The 19139-nt window shown below is 41.9% G+C and overlaps 1 protein-coding gene across 5 annotated transcripts in view; it reads right to left on the bottom strand.

Annotated features, from left to right (window-relative positions):
• Positions 1–18923, bottom strand: part of CHD6 (chromodomain helicase DNA binding protein 6) — a 203431-nt gene extending 184508 nt beyond the window's left edge. For 2 of the 5 annotated variants that reach the window (XM_072801046.1, XM_072801050.1), the window contains exon 1: positions 18743–18923. The gene's annotated coding sequence lies outside the window, so the exon portion shown is untranslated. Of the gene's footprint in view, positions 1–10475; positions 10527–18742 lie in introns of all 5 variants that reach the window. The other 3 variants (XM_072801047.1, XM_072801049.1, XM_072801048.1) reach the window with 3 other exon arrangements.
• Positions 18924–19139: the final 216 nt, after the last annotated feature.

The raw sequence follows: 19139 nt of genomic DNA on the forward strand, positions 1-19139 counted from the left end.
GCATTTTTACCTGTGGGCTTAAAAAACTCACTACAGCCCTCCTCTGCCATATGCTTCCCAGTCTTCATCCAATACCAAGGAGTAAAACTGCCAGTCTGGTCAGTTCAAGGGCATTTACTGAAACAAAGTCCAATGTCTACAATAAGCACAGTGGTTAGGACTCTGTCTGCCTTTCTTCTCACCTCTCTGGTGGACATATGGTAGTCTCTAGACAAGCTACGCCTTGGCATTGCTCTTCCTGCTGGCTGTCATGCTTCTTCGAGTCAGTGGATCACAACTAGCATTTCTTTTTAAATTAAAAATTTTACAAAACAGGAACACCGGGGTGGCTATGTCAGTTAAGCATCTGACTTTTTTTTTTTTTTTTAAGATTTTATTTATTTATTCATGAGAGACACAAAGAGATAGAGAGGCAGAGACACAGGCAGAGGGAGAAGCAGGCTCCATGCAGGGAGCCCGGTGTGGGACTTGATCCCAGGTCTCCAGGATCATGCCCCGGGCTGAAGGTGGCACTAAACTGCTGAGCCACCCGGGCTGCCCCAAGCATCTGACTCTTGATTTCAGCTCAGGTCATGATCTCAGGTCATGCGCTCAAGCCCTGCGTTGGGCTCTGCACTCAACTCAGATTCTGCTTGTCCCTCTCCCTCTTCTCCTCCTTGCTCCCCTACTTGCACTCTCCCCCTCTCTAAAATAAATAAATAAATCTTTAAAAAAATTTTTTTACAGAATAAAAACGTAACTTTATGGTATGTAATTATCTTAATGGAACTATTTTTAAAAGAATACAGTAGATACAGTGCATCACAAGTAGTAAGAATATATACTGAGTATTAAAACCTTTGAATTAATATACTGTGTTGTTATTACTGTGAGTTGTAGTCACAACAAGATCAGGAAACTCTAGTTTCAGCAGTGAGATGTGACCCTAAGGCAAATTCTCTGTGGACAACGGCAGACTCTTTGGCCTGCTTTGTTTCTAGACATTAGAGTGCCTCCAGTCTAGGTTAAAACATGTATTTTCAATGGAGCAATCTCACTCCAAGGGGACAAAAAGTGGTTCTTGAAGGTTATAATCTCTTAATTGTTCATGTGTGATACAAACATAAATATAGTATATACACAGGATACACTATATACTTGTGGTATTAAAATTTCATGGGTAGGAGGGCTTTAATGTTAAAAAAGAAATTGTCTAAAAGGCCTTCTTAGGGGAGTGATAATGGAAAAAAAAACCTGAAAAACAATGGATTAAAAGAATTCATTTTATGAAGCCTAATTCCCAAGACTCCACACTGAGCCAGAAATGGCAGTGTTAGCAAGGCCTGCCTTTGGCTCACCTGTTTCCCTTGAGGGATTGGGGATGGTAGAGTGCAGTAGGGGGAGAAGGGCTAATAAGGGGCACAAGCCTAAAGTTCCTAATTCCCTAGCCAAAAACCATCTCATTCTCATCTCCCCACCAATATTCAAATTCATGCTCAGGTTTACCCAAAAAGATACTGAGTTCAGTTTTGAGGTGGGACATGCAGCTGAAGCTGCTAAAAGCCAAGGCTGGAAATGAGAGTTTGAAGCAAAGAGGACGAGAATGGAAACAGATCTTAGGATCATGAAGAGTTGAAGCAAAAGGAATGAAGTCTGCCTAGGGAGGAGTGAAAAGACAAAAACACACAACCATTGCAATATTTAAAGGGGGGCAGGGAGGTTCTAATATCTTAAAAAAAAAAAAAAAAAAGAGGGACGCATGGGTGGCTCAGTGGCTGAGCATCTGCCTTTGGCTCAGAGCATGATCCCAGGATTCCGGGATGGAGTCCCGCATCAGGCTCCTTGCAGGGAGCCTGCTTCTCCCTCTGCCTATGTCTCTGCCTCTCTCTGTCTCTCATGAATAAATAAATGAAAGAAGAAAAGAAAGAAACAAAGAAAGAAAAGAAACAAAGAAAGAAAGAAAAGAAAGCCCGCCCCATGAACTATATAAAGACAAGGTCATGAGGAGTGGTCCTCAAGAAACAGTAGAAAGATAACTTATGTTTCAGATGATGTTGAGTCACCTATGAAAATCTTTTCTCAAAGTCTCATTTACACTATCACATTTTCCCTTTCTTTTTTAAACTACATTTTCTTAGTGAAGCACCTGGGCAACTTGGAATGGCTTTAACCCTAAAACAAAAAATTACCCTGTCCAGGATAAAACCTCTCCTAGCCTCAGATAGATGTGCACAAAAAAAAGAAAGATGTGCACAAGCAGTTCTGCACCAGGTATGAGGTCCCACTTCAGAACTCTGCCATGAGTCTCGGGCGGTCACTCCCAGCCAGCCAGGGAGAGCGTGGAGGAGGCAAGCAGGGAAGAAGGATGGGAAGCTGGGCTGCATGACCCTTACAGAGGTTTTCATTTCCGTTCCTGAAATCCTGAGACTACTGGGTCACACCAGTTGATACTGCAATGTAAGGACGCATGACAACTTATTAATACAGTGCATGGTCCTTAACTGAATTCAAGAGCAGGAAAAATTAAAAAGCTAGAGAATACGTGAATCTTAATATTTAGATAATGGACTATATATCAGGTTTATGTCAAGTGTCCTGAATGATGTAATTATATTATAATTATGTGCACCCTTTCTCCCAGGATTAAGATGCAAAATATTTAGGGTGAACTGTTATAATGTCTGTCTGCAAGTAACTCTCAAAGGATCAGGCTACAAAGACGGAGCACAAGCACAAGCTAGCAAGTAATCAAAAAATTGGCAAAACAGTAACTGGTGAATCTAGGTAAAGGAGGATGGGTGTTTAATGGTATCATTCCTACAACTTTCTGTAGGTTTGATGTTTTTCAAGATGCCAAATGACAGAGGGGAGGTATAAATGGCATCAAGTATAAAAAAGTTTTTTAATTTCTGTGTGTTCCAATTCGCTTCTCTTAGAATAGAGAATGGAGAGTTGATATAAAAATGATTCACAGAGGGCAGCCCCAGTGGCGCAGCGGTTTGGCGCTGCCTGCAGCCCAGGGCGTGATCCTGGAGACCTGGGATCGAGTCCCACATCGGGCTCCCTGCATGGAGCCTGTTTCTCCCTCTGCCTGTGTCTCTGCCTCTCTCTCTCTCTCTGTGTCTCTATGAATGAATAAATAAAATCTTTTTAAAAAATGATTCACAGCATTTTTTAAATACTATCCCCATTCAGAGACAAATATATTTCAAGTATACAAGGCAAGTCAGACTCTATACCACATGGAAAATTTCCTGAGTTACATACATTAACAGAATCTAGTGTTAAGGTTCACTTTCCACATGTTGTGGAACATAAACCTTAACAATACTTTAAGAATCTCAGGGCACCTGGCTGGCTTGGTGGAGCGTGCAACTCTTGATCTCAGGGTTGTGCGTTCAAGACCCATGATGGATGTAGAGACTACCTAAATAAATAAAAATCTCTAAAAAGTACTTTTAAGATTCTAGATACTTTCTCAGGATTCTTTACTTTAAATGGTATATCACCACTGATGGGTTTTACACAAATGCCAAGAGTTAAAAGCAAACTTGCTCATTTGCACTAAAAAGGAAAGATCATATGGATAAGCCAAATTCATATGCATATTTATTGTTTTAATTAGTGAATTTTAACTTCCAAAATCTTGAATTGGAATTCTGAGGAAGTAAAACAGACGAAAAAGTTTCATTTCCATCCAGTCACATCCCTAAAGGAATTTCTATTTAATATCAAAAAGGAAATAAGCAAATGAAATAAAAATGCCCTTAAGTACTCAACTCTGAGTAGCTGAACAAAAGAAAATGAACTTTAATCAAGGCAAATATTTATTGAGAACCTACTATGTACATATCTCTGAGGAATTCAAACTACAAAGACTAGACCTTGCACCCCTGGGGGCCACAATTTTGTTGAAAACAAATACAGAGAAAAGTGAAGGAAAATAACAATGGTTAGCTCAGTCCTCCCTAGTCTCCATGTTCGCAATGCCTCAATTCAAAGACTTCTCTCCTAGCCAGGCCACTGCAACAGCCTCATTTACTGACCTGTCATCAGGCCTCTCAAACCACAGGTTCTCAAACTTGGGGGGTACACTGGAATCACCTGGGAAGTTATCAAAAACCCATTATCTGGATCCCTTCTCCAGAAAAGGATTTTACTGTGTGACCTAGGCACTGGTTTTTCTACAGCTCTCCAGGTAATTCTCATACGCAGGAAAATTTAAGCAGCACTGATCTAAACCAACCTCTGGCTGCCCAAGTACCAAATACAATCTATTCTCTGGCCATAAAACCTCTGATGATTCCTCACTGCCCACACAAATCTCAACTCCTTACATCATTTTCAAAGCCATTCAACGTCTCCAATCTATCCCTCCAGGCCTACCACCCATCCCAAATCCACAACTCTGCACTACTCTCCAGCTTCAATGAACTTACCATTTCCTTCTGCGCCCCCCCCCCCCCCACAGGATTCATCCCATGCATAAAAGGCTCTCCAAACTCACAGACACCCATCCCAGTCTCTATTAAAATACAAATCAACTTTCAAGAGCCAATGTAAAAGTTTCTTCCTTTCAAAACTCTTAACTCCCCTGGCTCCCTCTTCTTGCATTCCAACAAAACTTTGGACACAGCCCTAATTTGACATTTATCATGATGTTTGTAGTAGCAGTTTACATTTCTCTCCCTCCCAACAGACTGTGCATTCCTCAAGGGCACAGACCATGTACATTTATCTTCAAGTTCCCAGTGCCTCGTCATGGCTGAAACAAAATGAAAGTCCAATAAATTGTTTACTAAATAAATGGGCATCACATACTTGTGGAATAAATGACAAAAAATATGAGAAAAGACAAACGTAATTCAATAGGAAACGCCAAATTAGTTCCATAGGCCAAAACTGACTCCAGAAAAGAGTGCTTCTGGCAGATACAGAGGGGGATAGACCCATGAAGACAAGACACTGGGACTTGAACTCAAGTCTCAAAGGAAGGAAAATGTCTAGACAGCCAAGAAAGAAGAGCAGAGAACTGTGAGCATGGAAAATAGCACAAATATGGCCCGGTACACACAAAAAAGCCATTTAGCTTGGCTTTGGGTTTCCTTAAAAGATACCTTAAGAAAGACATTAGAAATGAATCTACTGTTCTATATAAATCTATTCTGTCTCCTTACAACTCTTCTTAGTCCTTATCACCACTTGATACATTATGGTTCCGTATATTCAAATACTACAACGCAAGCTCCATAAGAGCAGGAACTGTTTTGTTTATTGCTGCATCCCTAGGGCTGACATCAATGCCTAGCGCATAGCAAATGTTCACTATAGGGGCACCTGGGTGACTCAGTGGTTGAGCATCTGCCTTTGGCTCAGGTCATGATCTCAGGGTCCTGGGATCAAGTCCCACCATCAGGCTCCTCATAGCAAACCTGCTTCTCCCTCTGCCTATGTCTCTGCCTCTCTCCCTCTGTGTTTCTCATGAATAAATAAATAAAATTTTAAAAATAAATGTTCACTATATTTTTGCTGAATGGATGAATGAACATGTTTATTATGGGCCTCTGATCTAATGCTTCCTTTCACCTGGCAGTTTCCTCCCTACCACACCCAGTCTCCACATCCAAATCCTGACGCCTTTTCCAACCCTAGTAAGTGCCCCAACTCAGAGTCTTCTCTGATTCCCACTTCCCCCTTTTCTAAATTCCCAAAGGACACTTTTAATGGGCTACCTGGCAACAACACAATTATTTGTATACCGGTATTTATGTATATCTTATCTCCCCCCTTTATTTTATTTTATTTTTTTTTAAATTTAAATTTTTTATTTATTTATGATAGTCACAGAGAGAGAGAGAGAGAGAGGGGGGCAGAGACACAGGCAGAGGGAGAAGCAGGCTCCATGCACCGGGAGCCCGACGTGGGATTCGATCCCGGGTCTCCAGGATCGTGCCCCTGGCCAAAGGCAGGCGCCAAACCGCTGCGCCACCCAGGGATCCCTCCCCCCTTTATACTATAAATTCTTTGAGGGCAAATTCTAGGTCACCCCCCACCCCCCCAGCTTAGTGCCTTGTAGAGTTGCTCAGCAATCCCTGTTAAACAAGAGGAAAATTTAAATTGTGGTATTAAACCTTTAATATCTTACCATCAGAAAGATTAAGTTCAGTAATGAGTTATCTTCACTCATCTTGGCCTGTGATGCCTGATTCTTCAAAATCATAATACCCAACACTTATATCATGCTTACAATTGTGCCAGGCATTGTTCCAAGGCTTTACATAAATTAACTCAATCTCCAAAACAACTATATGAGATAGGTATTATTATTATAATACTGTACACTGTACACACAAGGAGACTGAGGAAGAGAGAGGTTCACATGGCCGGTAAGTGGCAGAGCTGGGACTCAAACAGGTGGTCTGGCTGCAGAATCCATGCACTTAACTACACTGCAAAGCCTCAGTGATTGCTGGGCAGCCTACTCATAAAGCCAACTGTGGCCTTCTGAGAAATTTACTCTGAAAATTTTAGAGATGCAAGGATATCTAATGCAAGGAACTATCACCCTCACAGGAAAGATGGAATTCCAGAAGGTAGTAAAAGTAAGTAACAGACAACAGAAAGGAATGGAGGTTTCTGCAGTACAACACTGGGAAAGAGAAATGCTGGTGAGAGACCCTTGGACCTGGAATGGAACTTCAGGGGCATCAGTAAGAAGGCATGGAACAAAGAAGTAAACACAAGCTCTGGCATGATGTTATGGGTACTGAGTTGGTACAGCATACACGGTAGCAGCAAACTTAAGTAATGCTTAAGAATGTAGTGCTGGGCAGCCCCCATGGCCCAGCGGTTTAGCGCCGCCTTCAGCCCAGGGTGTGATCCAGGAGACCTGGGATTGAGTCCCACGTCAGGTTCCCTGCATGGAGCCTGCTTCTCCCTCTGCCTGTGTCTCTGCCTCTCTCTCTCTCTCTCTCTCTCTGTGTGTGTCTGTCATGAATGAATAAATAAAATTAAAAAAAAAAAAAAAGAATTAGTGCTAGGGGCGCGTGGGTGGCTCAGGTGGTTAAGCATTTGACTCATGATTTCAGTTCAGGTTATGATCTCAGGGTTCTGGATTATGCCCCACGTTGGGCATCATGCTTACAGGGGAGTCTGCTAGATTATTCTCTCTCTCTCCCTCTCTCCCTGGCCTGTTCATATGCTCTCCTTCCCTTTCTCAAACAAGTAAGTAAATCTTTAAAAAAGAAGAAAAGAATATAGGGCTCAAAGTGCCTGGGCTGCCAGTTCTGTTAGACAAGTAAATTTAATTCCTTTGTCTCCATTTCCTCAACTGCAAAATGGGCTAATATTAGCACTTAGCCGTAAGGATCAATGATTAGAAGGACACCTGGGTGGCTCAGTGGTTGAGCGTCTGCTTTAACTCAGGGTGTGATCCCGGGGTCCCAGGATCAAGTCCCACATCAGGCTCCTTGCATGGAGCCTGCTTCTCCCTCTGCCTGTGTCTCTGCCTCTTTCTCTGTGTATCTCTCATGAATAAATAAATAAAATCTTAAAAAAAAAAAAAGGGTCAATGATAAGAATCCATGTATATTTATATTCAAGAGGATGGGTTGGTTTATGCTACAGTTAAAACTCCATTTAAAAAACTCAGTGGTTAAAAAAATAAAATAAAATAACTCAGTGGTGGGGTGCCTAGGTGGCTCAGGTTATGACCCCAGGGTTGTGGGATCAAGCTCTGCTCAGCAAGCAGCCTGCTTCTCCCTCTGCCCCTCCTGCCTACTCCTGCTTTCTCTTTCTCTCTGTCTCAAATAAATAAATAAAATCTTAAAACACACACACACACACACACACACACACACACAAAAACTCAGTGGTTTAAAGCATAGACTTACTGCTTACACTACACAACCACTTCAGATCCCCTTCAGAAAAAAAAGGAGTGTTTGCCTAGAAGTGCCTCACATTACTTGCACTCAGATTTCAATATTCAAAGCAAGTCACACAGCCATGCACAATTTCAAGGTGAGGGGTAAGTGCTATCCTACCACGAACCCAGAAGAAAAGAAAAATAGAGTATCAGTGTGCAGCCCTAACAACTACCACACTATGAAAGAGCCTAACACCTCACCTGGAGCATAGTAAGTGCTCAATTATTGCCAGCTGCTATTATTATCACAACTGAGGGGTCTGGGAAAAACCTATTCTAATAACCCTAAGTTAAAAAGCTGAACAAGTATGGAGATCTGGGGAAAAAAAAAAATCATCCATGTTATTTGCAATAACCCAAAGGTAAATTTACAACGAATTTCACAATATATAATGGAGAAATATGCCAAAAAGTTTCTAGGAAGCAAAAAAATAGTAAAGAAGAAGACAACCCTCTCGGGTCTCCTCCCTCTTTGGGAACTTTATACTGTATCGCTCAGTAAACTCTGCTTTACTGCCCACCTCCAACCTAAAAAACAGTAAGCAAGAGTTACCAAAATAGTACCACAGGCCTTTTACAAAGATATAAAAGGGGGTGGCGGGCACTGAGGTGGGCAATTGACCGGATGAGCCCTGGGTGTTATTCTGTATGTTGGCAAACTGAACACCAATAAAAAATAAATTTATTATTTAAAAAAAAAGATATAAAAGGGAGGGATATGCCAAAATGTTTCTAGTAAACAAGATATAGTAAACAAGAGTTTCCAAAATAGTACCACACATCTTTATTCATTTAAAACATGTAAAATTCCACTGATATCTTTACTTTGAAAACATTAAAAAAATTATTCAGCCTTTCAGAGATTCATTTCTAATCTCAGAACATAACTTCCCCATATTATCCCTGTAAGTTTTTTTTTTTTTAAGATTTATTTATTTATTCATGATAGACATAGAGAGAGAGAGGCAGAGAGAAGCAGGCTCCATGCCGGGAGCCCTACACGGGACTCGATCCCTGGACTCCAGGATCGCACCGTAGGCCAAAGGCAGGCGCTAAACCGCTGAGCCACCCAGGGATCCCCTATCCCTGTAAGTTCTTAAGGGAATTCTCCCACAGGGGTTTTCAGGACCTTAACCATCAATCAGGGAAAGAGATCTAGTTAGTAAAATGAGATCTGAATTCTAAGCCTACCTTGGCCATAGATCAGCTCTATGGTCTCACAAAATATTTACATGAGTATAAATCCATTCTATCATCCATAAGATGATGAAATTGGACTAGGTGGCCTACAAAGTCCCTTCCAACACTACTCTTCTTCAATCCTAAAAAGCCAGAAAGAGGCTTTGGTTGAGAAGAATCTAGTTGAGATGCTGAATTATGTAAGCCCTGATAACGCTTAAACTAGAAATAACTGCCACAGCCACAGCTATAATGGTAACAACAAAGCTTAGTTCAAGACTGAACATAGGGAAAGTCAGTACCTAGGGAGAGCCCTGCTGGCATGAAATGCTGCATTAGAGCAGATAAGGATGGACAGAGTAGGACTATTATGTGTAAATAAGGAGACTGGTATTTGGCCATGGCTTATGAAATCAGTCTTTTAGTAACATTTCTTACAACATTCCAGTCCCAGCTCTGGGAACCAGTGACAAAGATGGGAACAAACTTGAAGCAAGGAACCAACAAACATTGTTAAACTTGGGATCTGTCAACTATCAGATCTCAGTACCAACAGACTAGGCTTTTCAATTCCTTAAGACTCCAAATCAGGGGTGCCTGGGTGGCTCAGTCGGTTAAGCGTCCAACTATTAATTTCAACCGACGTCATGATGTCATGATCTCAGGGTCGTGAGCTGAGCCTGTGTCCAGCTTTGCACTGGGCATGGAGCCTGCTTGAGATCTTGAGATTCTCTTTCACCCTCTCCCTCTGCCCCTTCTCCCCTGCCCCCACCCATATACTCTCTCTCTCCTAAAAAAAAATAAATACATAAAAAGACTCCAAAGCAGTAATCCAAATACATACCTAGAGATCAAGAACTTGAAACTCCTTGGACAGATTAAAAAAAAAAAAAAAAAAAAAAAGAGCTGCAAAGCAACATGTTACAAAATAGCTCCTCTCTCCATCAGTGATACTTGTATCATTTTCAGCTAAACAGAAGTCCCTGCCAGACAAGCTACCAGTACATCCTCACTCTCTCTGAGAATATAAGACTGTCCCTACAACAAAATGGGAAACAGTGCTGGTCTCTAATGAACACCAATGGAAGACAATACACTAATTCATGCCATAAACAAAGCCAACCAACACTGCTATATTAATTTTCCTATTCCTGCAGTCCTATCCATGATCTTTAAGGAAGCTACCCATTCTAACTGTATAAACAACATGGGACACCTCTACTGTCTCTCATGCTTCAAGAGTCACTGCCTATATGACTAACAATCTCCTACCTGAAAACCTAAAACCTGGCAAATATATTTAATAAAACTATGGTACAATTAGAAAAGACTCACCATGTCTGGACAACATTTTAAAAGGCTATGATTCTACATGTGCATCATCACTTACTTTTATAGCCATGTTTCCTTCTACTTGTCAATCACAGAATAATCTTCAATCCTGCAAAGGATATTGATCAATATAGTAGAGCCAAGGCCATCTTTGATTTTTAGGAATTTAAATATGAAGTACAAGTAGATGGGGATGGAGGCAGGGAAGCATATACAATCCTTAATGAGTAAAAGAAATCCTTTTAACAAATCAGTTTTTAAATATATTGGAAGAGGACAGAAGATAAGGCTCAATTTTTCAAGGGAACCTTGCTGAATATTATTAAAAACAAAGATTACCTTTATAAAATGAAAAACCATCCTCTAAGTAAGGTGATAAACCAATAATAATTTACATAGGAAAAATCTCCATTACCCAGTCTAAAGTAATGAGAACTCCCAACAACTAGTGCTCTCTACTGAAAACTGGAAAGCTACAGTATTGCACTTAAAAGCTTAAATCTTTATAGGAAAGACAAAAGCTTCAGAAGTCATACTGCAAGACATCAGGCAGTTAGTCGCAGCCATGAAGGGTCACAAGGCCTCACTAAAACAGCTACCTTGCTGTTTGCAAAACCTTTTGTGACATAGATATAAATTTGTTTCCTGACCCTACTATTTTCTTAATATCAACTTTTAGATAAAAATAGGTAAATATAAATGGGCAAATAAGTGCCAACTTGCCAACTTTTATTCTATGATTTGCTCCATCTCATTTAAAACTATAGGATAGTCTTGTCCTATCCTGTATTTTCTAAATGAAGGGGGAAAAACTCCACTCCCCCCACCTCCCCGAAAGGGGGACTCTAGAGGATCTAGACCTGTGGTGTCAAATGCCAATACCACTATGTGACTATTTAAATTTAAATTAACTAATATTAAATAAAATTTAAAATTCTGTTCCTCGGTCATACTAGCCACCTTTGAAGGGTTCAAAAGCCACATGTGTGACTAGTAGGTACTGCACATAGATAAGGCATTTTTCATCATAGCACAGACTTCTATTGGACAATGTTAATCTAGAACAATGTTTCTTAAATTTAAATGTGCACAAAATTTATCAGTATAGCTTGCTAAAACAAAGAATACTGGGTCCCCATCCCAGGTAATTTATTTCAGTCGGTCTGGAATGAGGCCTCAAAATGTGCATTTTAAACAAGCTGCAAGATAATGGTGATTTTACATATCACCTTATGTAGTGCTGCCTATGGTTAAGAACTACTTTTTGAGGATGCCTGACTGGTTCAGTCAATAGAGTGTGACTCTTTTTTTTAAATGTTTTATTTATTTGTTTGTTTCTTTTGTTTATTTATTTGAGAGTGAGTGAACGAGCAAGAGAACACAAGTTGGGGGAGAGGGAGAAGCACCCAATCCGGGGGATGGGGGTGGGGGATGTTTCAATCCCAGGACTCCAGGACCATGACTGGAACACAGACCCAGGCGGAAGGTAGATGCTTAATCAACTGAGCCACTCAGGTGCCCCAAGCGTGCAACTCTTGATCTTGGGATTGTAGGTCTGAGCCCCACATTGGGTGTAGAGATTACTTAAATACAAAACAAAACAAAATACCCCACTAGTTTTTGTTTTCTCCCAATCCATCATGGAATAATACTTCTATAAAATACCAGAAAAATGAATTGCCCAGGAAAAAACTTTTTTAAAAACAAAGACTATACATAAACTTACATTTTTTATTATTAGACTCAACAGACAAATCAATTTTCTAAAAAGTACTGTAAATACATCTACATTCTTCAAGTTCTGTACTTATCTCACCACAGACAGGTAACAAACAATCTGTAGACCTGCACAGATCTGCATACTATGAGCAACCCTGACCTAAAAGGGCTTATTTCACATTTTTACAGTTATCTCTGATTCCGCCACATGGTCAACAAGGATGGTGCCTTGACTTCTTCAAGCTAATCTACAGTTGAATTTAGACTGCTAACTTTACAAGAGCTGTTAGGCCAAAATATACAAATGAACATTAATAAAGTCTTTGTGTTAAATTATACAAAATTTCTTTCAGTAAATAAAACCTATGCTTTGTATGTACTAGCTTACCGGACATAATCTTTCAAAGAATTTCTTAGAATACTGATGGTTTCCTTGAACCCAAAGTAAACAGTCCAAGCACGCTTCTTTGCTCATGTACACTTAGGGGAAGGAACAAACCAAACAGAATCCCTTCATGGGACATCAATGCCCTTAACCAAACTGCCTCAAGCTTATAGTGTTTTCCTCCATTTACATATCAAACCAAAGAAACGGATTTTTCTTCTATTCATCTTCTGGTCTGGCCCAACAAATGAACTTTCCAGGATCTCTCAAGTTTGGCCACTTCCTAGAGACTACTTTTAGAATTTTGTCACTCTAGAATTCTGTTTTACTAATTTGCTTGACTTTTACTTAAGCAAATGATAAAATAAGGCTTTGAGAATTTTAACATTTGATCCTTTTTCCTATGGTAACAACTGGTTTAATATAACTCTACATATAGGCATATTATCTGTAAAAACAAGCTCACACGCTCAACCAGACATTAAGAAAAATTCCATTTGAAATTGACATTAACAAAAGAGTTTCAAGGTATATACAAAGTCTAGGGAATATAAAAATGAAGGGTTTTTTTTAAATGTTTCTTTTATAATGTTAGGGAAAAACCTTTTCCTCCTAAACATACTGAATGAAGCAGCAACAGAATGAGTAAGTGGTATTCAAAGCAAGAAAATGTCAGGAGCTTTAGCCATGGCCACCCCTCCAGTCCCATCTGCAGAAGCAGAGAGGCCCAAGAGCCTCCTGCTCTTTTATCAGGCTATAGGAGCAAGGGTGTGGAACAGTTTCCCAAGCATAAAAATAAGGCAGGGGAGAATTCTGGGCATAACCCTTGTCTGGATGCTGCCTGGAGTACTTCACCAAGCCCAGGCTAACTGGTCCAGACTGAGACTACATCACCTCCTAAAGCACAAAAAAGGCCCAACAAATCTGTCTCCAGGAAAAGACTTTGCTCATACAAGACAACTTTTTGAAATGACCTAAATCAATAATCTTTTTTTTTTTTTTTTTAAGATTTTATTTATTTATTCATGAGAGACAGAGAGAGAGAGACAGAGACACAGGCAGAGGGAGAAGCAGGCTCCATGCAGGGAGCCCGATGCGGGACTTGATCCCAGGTCTCCAGGATCATGCCCTGGGCTGGAGGTGGCACTAAACCACTGAGCCACCCCGGGATGCCCATCAATAATCTTTAATACTGCTTTTGCATGTGGGTGGGAAGAGATGGTGGGGGAGAAGGGAGGATGGGAAGACATGAGGGGTAGAGGAAAGGAGGATGGGAGTCACAGATCCCTTTGAGAAGCATAAAAGAATGGAGTCACTTCCCATAAAACTTCACACAAAAATTTCATATACTATTTTGGGGAGTTCACAGAACAGCTCCATAAGGGTCCATGAATTTCAGGATAAAAAGCCTCAACCTGAACAGGTAGAAACTAAAGTAAGGCTAAGGTTACCACAGTAGTTAGAACTCCTTTTAACTTGAAGCCTGACCTTTTATATGCAAACAATCTTACAACTAAAAAGTATTTAGATTCCAGGGGTGCCTGGGTGGCTCAGTTGGTTGAGTGACCAACTTTTGATTCCAGCTCAGGGTATGATTTCAGGGTCCTGAGATGGAGATGCTTGGGCTCCTTGCTCAGCAGGACGCCTACTTGTGATTCTCTCCCTCTCAGGCCTCAAGCCCCCCCATGCGTATATAGGCGCTCCCTTGCTCTCTCTTAAATAAATAACTCTTAAAAAAAAAAAAAAGTATAGATATTCCAAAAACAAAATACCTTGGTCACATAATGTACAAGAAATTTCAAAATATATTTAAAATTAAAATATATATATATTTAAAATTTACTGATAAAATAATATATTTGATCCATAAAATTAGATTAATGAATACTCCCTATAACAATCTTTAATTAATAAAGGAGAAAAATAAAACTTTCCCTTTACTTACTTAGAAAATTCAAACCCAACTTACATTTCATGTCCTAAAGTTATCTTAAAATTCTGCTTCCTAGTCTTTCTGAAATTTTCAAATACTGTCTTAGTACCTAACTTCTTCTGAAACAGCTAGTGGATAAAAGCATCATAGAAATCTATTGAAAAAAAAAAAAAAGAAATCTATTGAAATATCAGGTTTTCTCCCCTGCTAAAAAATTTTAAGTCCTCCATGATGACTATAAAGGAAAAAGGTTCATCAACTTAAAAAATGATTTCTCAAAATAGGAACTATTAATGTCATATACATTATCAAAGATTCTAAAGGTCTCAATGATGGCAAACAGACAAAAAGAATAAGCGTAGGAGGACGTAAAGAATCACTATTACAAACTCTAAAAATCAAAGCATATAGGTACTACAAGCAAAAAGAAAACATTTTTCTCTGGATTTTATGCAAATAATTTAGTTCAGAAATGGGAACAGGGATGGATATTTTAAAATAACTCCATTTTACTACCTTCAGGACTTTTATGGAAGTAACAGAATTTCTCAAGAGGGTATCAACGCCTCCACAAAATGAACTAAAGAAAAGAACATTTTGGCAAGGAAAAAGTGACTGCATTCTCCCTCTGCATTTCATGTTTATTAGTACCAGGCTAGGCTGAACTCTTAAGTGCCCTAACAAGGACCTCTCCTACACTGTGGAGACAAGGGGGGTTAGGGGTGCCCTTACTGTATTCTAATTTGCCTCTTCAGTGACAAATTCTGGAAATGAAGAAGTAAAAATAGACAAATGTGTAGAACAACTTATGTTAGTTAACTTAGCCCCATACCACTAAAACATGACTGCATACTCCAGTTTTTTTAAAGAAATCTTTGGAAGGTTGTTGGTGAAAGAATATATGTCCTTTAAATCCAGATGATCTAGGTTCAAATTCTGACTCCAACTTTTACTAGCTTGATGTCCTTAAATAAGCTACTTCACCTCTCTGAGCTTCGATCCAATCTCATAAGAATGACCATGAAAATGGGATACTTTTTTTTCATCCCTGCAGCCCCAGGGCCCAGCTGAGTGCTGGACACACACCAGGTATTCATTCAGTGCTAGTTCTTTTTGCTTATCTCACAAGCATGTCACATTCTACTGAAGGAAAAAAAAAAACAGACCTGTTCTCTAGGAAACAGATATCTAAGCCCTAGCTATTATTTTATGTATTTCAAAGAGTTTTCAATATAATAACCTGGAACAGGAGAATGCAGGCAGTCCCATGGAATTCACTGCAGCTTTTCACCTGAATTAAACTAAAGCTTTGTAGGAAGAATGGAAGTATAAAGTGAACCACCAAATCTTTATTAAAAATAAAACTACTTCTAACCTTGCTGTACTGGGTGGGGGACAAAGGGGATGGACTAGAGTAAGAACACAGTCTCCTCAGCTGATTTAGATACAGTCATTGTCACATGCCGAAAATATTTTTGCAAGAGAATCCTTGAATCCCCAAACCTGTTCAGAAGGATTCAGAATATGTTTGACTCCTTTTGGCCACTACCAAGACAAAAAAGTCTTTCCGTGAAAATGGAAAAACACAGGCCCCTTACAGTGAGAATCAAGCCTGAGAGTATGGAGCCCTTTTTCCTCATGGTTTAACACAGGAAGACATAACCACAACCTCTACTTGGGGCAAAGCCGTGCTTCCAAGAAAACCAAAAGACTTGTTTCAAACTTCTATAAATCAAAGAGATCTCTAAGACACAGTGGCCCAAGGTCTCTTGTTTCTGGTAAGTTTTCTGTAACATAATGGCAAAAATCACCAATGATATCTGGTTTCTATAGAGGTATGATTCTGCTTGAGATCTTCTTTGGTATTTTGAAACAGTTATAAGAAAAGTAAACCAATAAATATAAGAAACTAACTGCCAAAGGATCTTCCAGAAATACAGTGTTACTTGTGGCTCTCCCATTTCACTCCAAACTGGTCTTTCAACTTCTTGTGTGGTTGGCACGAATATAGTGATGAGTTCAGGGAACTTCTAACTATATCAATAAATTATAAAATAATTTTAATGATAGGGAATATTAAAAGTTGTGGCAAAAGACATCACACTGAATGACTGCATGCTGTAACAACAGAAAAGCTAAATGTAAAAAGCAAAGAAATAACTGCAGTGTAAAAGATGTGACTCCAGGCAGACTGTAATATCACTAAGAGACATAATTAATTTCACAACACATCTAGAATTATTTCGCCCATGGCCAGACTACAGCAAAAGAACAGTATCCTAGTCTGGTTACTATAAAGGAGATCCCAAAGTTAGCAAAAAGGGGGGGAAAAATGTAAAGGTTAGTTCTTAGTAGTAGTCGGTGAATGAAGATAAAAGTCTAAATAATCCATCTCAATTCATCTAAGAGATCTGTCCTGGGACAGAAAGAAGTCCAAAATTAATCATTTACCACTCCCCATTTTCCCAGGCCTTTGGTTACAGTCACGCATTGCTTATATGAAACCACCTGTTCTGGTTGGCATAAACCATGTTACTTGAAGATTCATGTCTAATCGTTTTTTCATACATAGACCTCAAACCTTCTTTGTACCGCCAGAGAGCCACGAAGTTCACAGAAACTATTCGCCTGAGGTTGCCAATCTTATCTGCCAATTTGGCGGATCCACAAACTACTGTATAGTGCACAGTGGCTACAGACCTCCAGTAGGAAAGGCAGCTCACAATCACCCTTGGGAACACAGTACTGGGGTCCCTACCAGCACTTTTGTAAAGTACCACAAGCCTATCCTCATCAAATTATGTCAAAACTTGGGGATTAACAGGACTGCATTCCGATAGGCCATCTGAGAAACAGTAACTTGAATCTCAGACACTACTGCAGACGCTCTTAAAAATCATAAAAATATTAATATGTGTATCTTCTCTGTTCGTGGATCTGTGACACCAGAAACGAGCAGGTTTGGGAGGGTTGGGGAATAAGGTATATACGACAGCTCCAGAGATGCCCGGAGAAGCCAAGGATTCACTAGAAACCTTGGCCAGATTACTAGTGGTCCATAAAACCCTAATTTGGAGAACACGGGCCTACAAGCCGAAAATTGAATTATATTGCCTTATTAGATCCCACACTACCGGAAACACACACACACACACACACACACACACAACCACATCACATCAGTCCTAACTGGAACTAGGAAGACTTTATGTACACAAATATGAGTGCTTGCTTATGTATTTTTAATTGGATCAAATAAAAACTGAAGCTGCAAACAAACTCAAATTTCAATCATCTCACGAGCGAGGGGGATTTCCTAAGAGCGTCGTTTTAAAGACCGAGTAGCTGCCAACCCCTCTGCACATCTGAGAAGAACGTCCCCGGAAATTTGGGAGTAAAAGACTCCGTTACTTCTCAACGGGGAAGGAAATAAATACCCTAGAGGGGACAGAGGATTCCTTCTTTTTTTTTTTTTCTTTCTTTTTTTTTTTTTTTTTTTAGAATTAAAAAAAAAAAAGAAAGAAAGAAAGCCCAAGCATGCAATGTTAATAAATGCACAAAACTTGGCTGCGGGGTTGCTGGACACCCCGTAGGGCTCCGAGTCTCGGGGCGAGTGCGCGCTAGTGCGTAAGAAGGGGGCGGAGGGGGAGCGCGCTGCGAGGACGCGCCGGGGCCCCGGCCCCCGCCCCCGCCCCCGCCCCCGCCCGGAGCAGCGGCCTGGCACCAGCCCACCCCCCCACCCCCTCCACCCCTGCAAACAGACGCAGGACGCCGAGGGAGCAACTTCTCCGCGGGGGCGGCGGCGCAGCAGCGGTCGCCCCCGCCGCGCCCCCGGGGGTCCCCCTCGGCCCGCCCCGGGGGGGCGGGGGCGGGGAGGGGCGGGGAGGGGGAGGGGGAGGGGGAGGCCCTCCGCACGCCCCGCCCCTGCCCGCCGGGCCCCGGGCCGGGGGCTGCCCGGACCCCCGCCCCTCCGCGCGGCCCGCAGCGGCGCACTCCCAAGGACGGCCTCCCGGCCCGAGCGCGGCCTGAGCGCGAGCGGGCTCGGGGCGCGGCGGAGGCCGGCTGCTCGTCCCAGGCCTCAGGCCGCCGCCTGCCCTCCGCCAGGCCGCCCGCCGCCGGCCCCGCTCGGACCCCGGCCGGGCCTCGGCGCCGCCGCAGCCGCCCCGCATCCCGGCTCCATTCATAGGGGCACCCCGGCCCGGGCCGGCGGGGCGGGGCCGCGGGCCCGCGGGCGAGGCCGGCCAGCGGAGGCCGGGGAGGAAAATAAAAAGTTAAGAGAAGAACTTACCTAAAATGGCTCCTGCAGCAGCCAAAATACAAACAGCTATTATTTGGTGAAGTTTAGCTCAGACACCCTGCAAGGACACCCTAACCCAGCTCGGGCCCGCCTCCCCTGCCGCGCCATTGGGCTTCGCCAGCCCAAAACACACGCTCATTGGCCACCCCGGCCGCCGCTCAGGCGGAAGCCCATTTCAAGCTTGCTTGCAGGGGCGAGTGATGGGCTCGCTCCATTGTGCTCGTATTTGCATGGATGTGATCGCGGCGCTGATTGGCCGGCGCCGGGGCCGCCCCGCCCCCTGCCTCGCGCCCCCAGCCTCCGAGACGCCGCGGCGCGCGGCCCCGCCCCCCGGGACCGAGCGGCGGGGCCACGGGGGCGGGGCGGGGCCGGGGTCCTGCGGGCCGAG

This window comes from Canis lupus, chromosome 26, assembly GCF_048164855.1.
Source record: "Canis lupus baileyi chromosome 26, mCanLup2.hap1, whole genome shotgun sequence".
Classification (NCBI taxonomy): domain Eukaryota; kingdom Metazoa; phylum Chordata; class Mammalia; order Carnivora; family Canidae; genus Canis; species Canis lupus.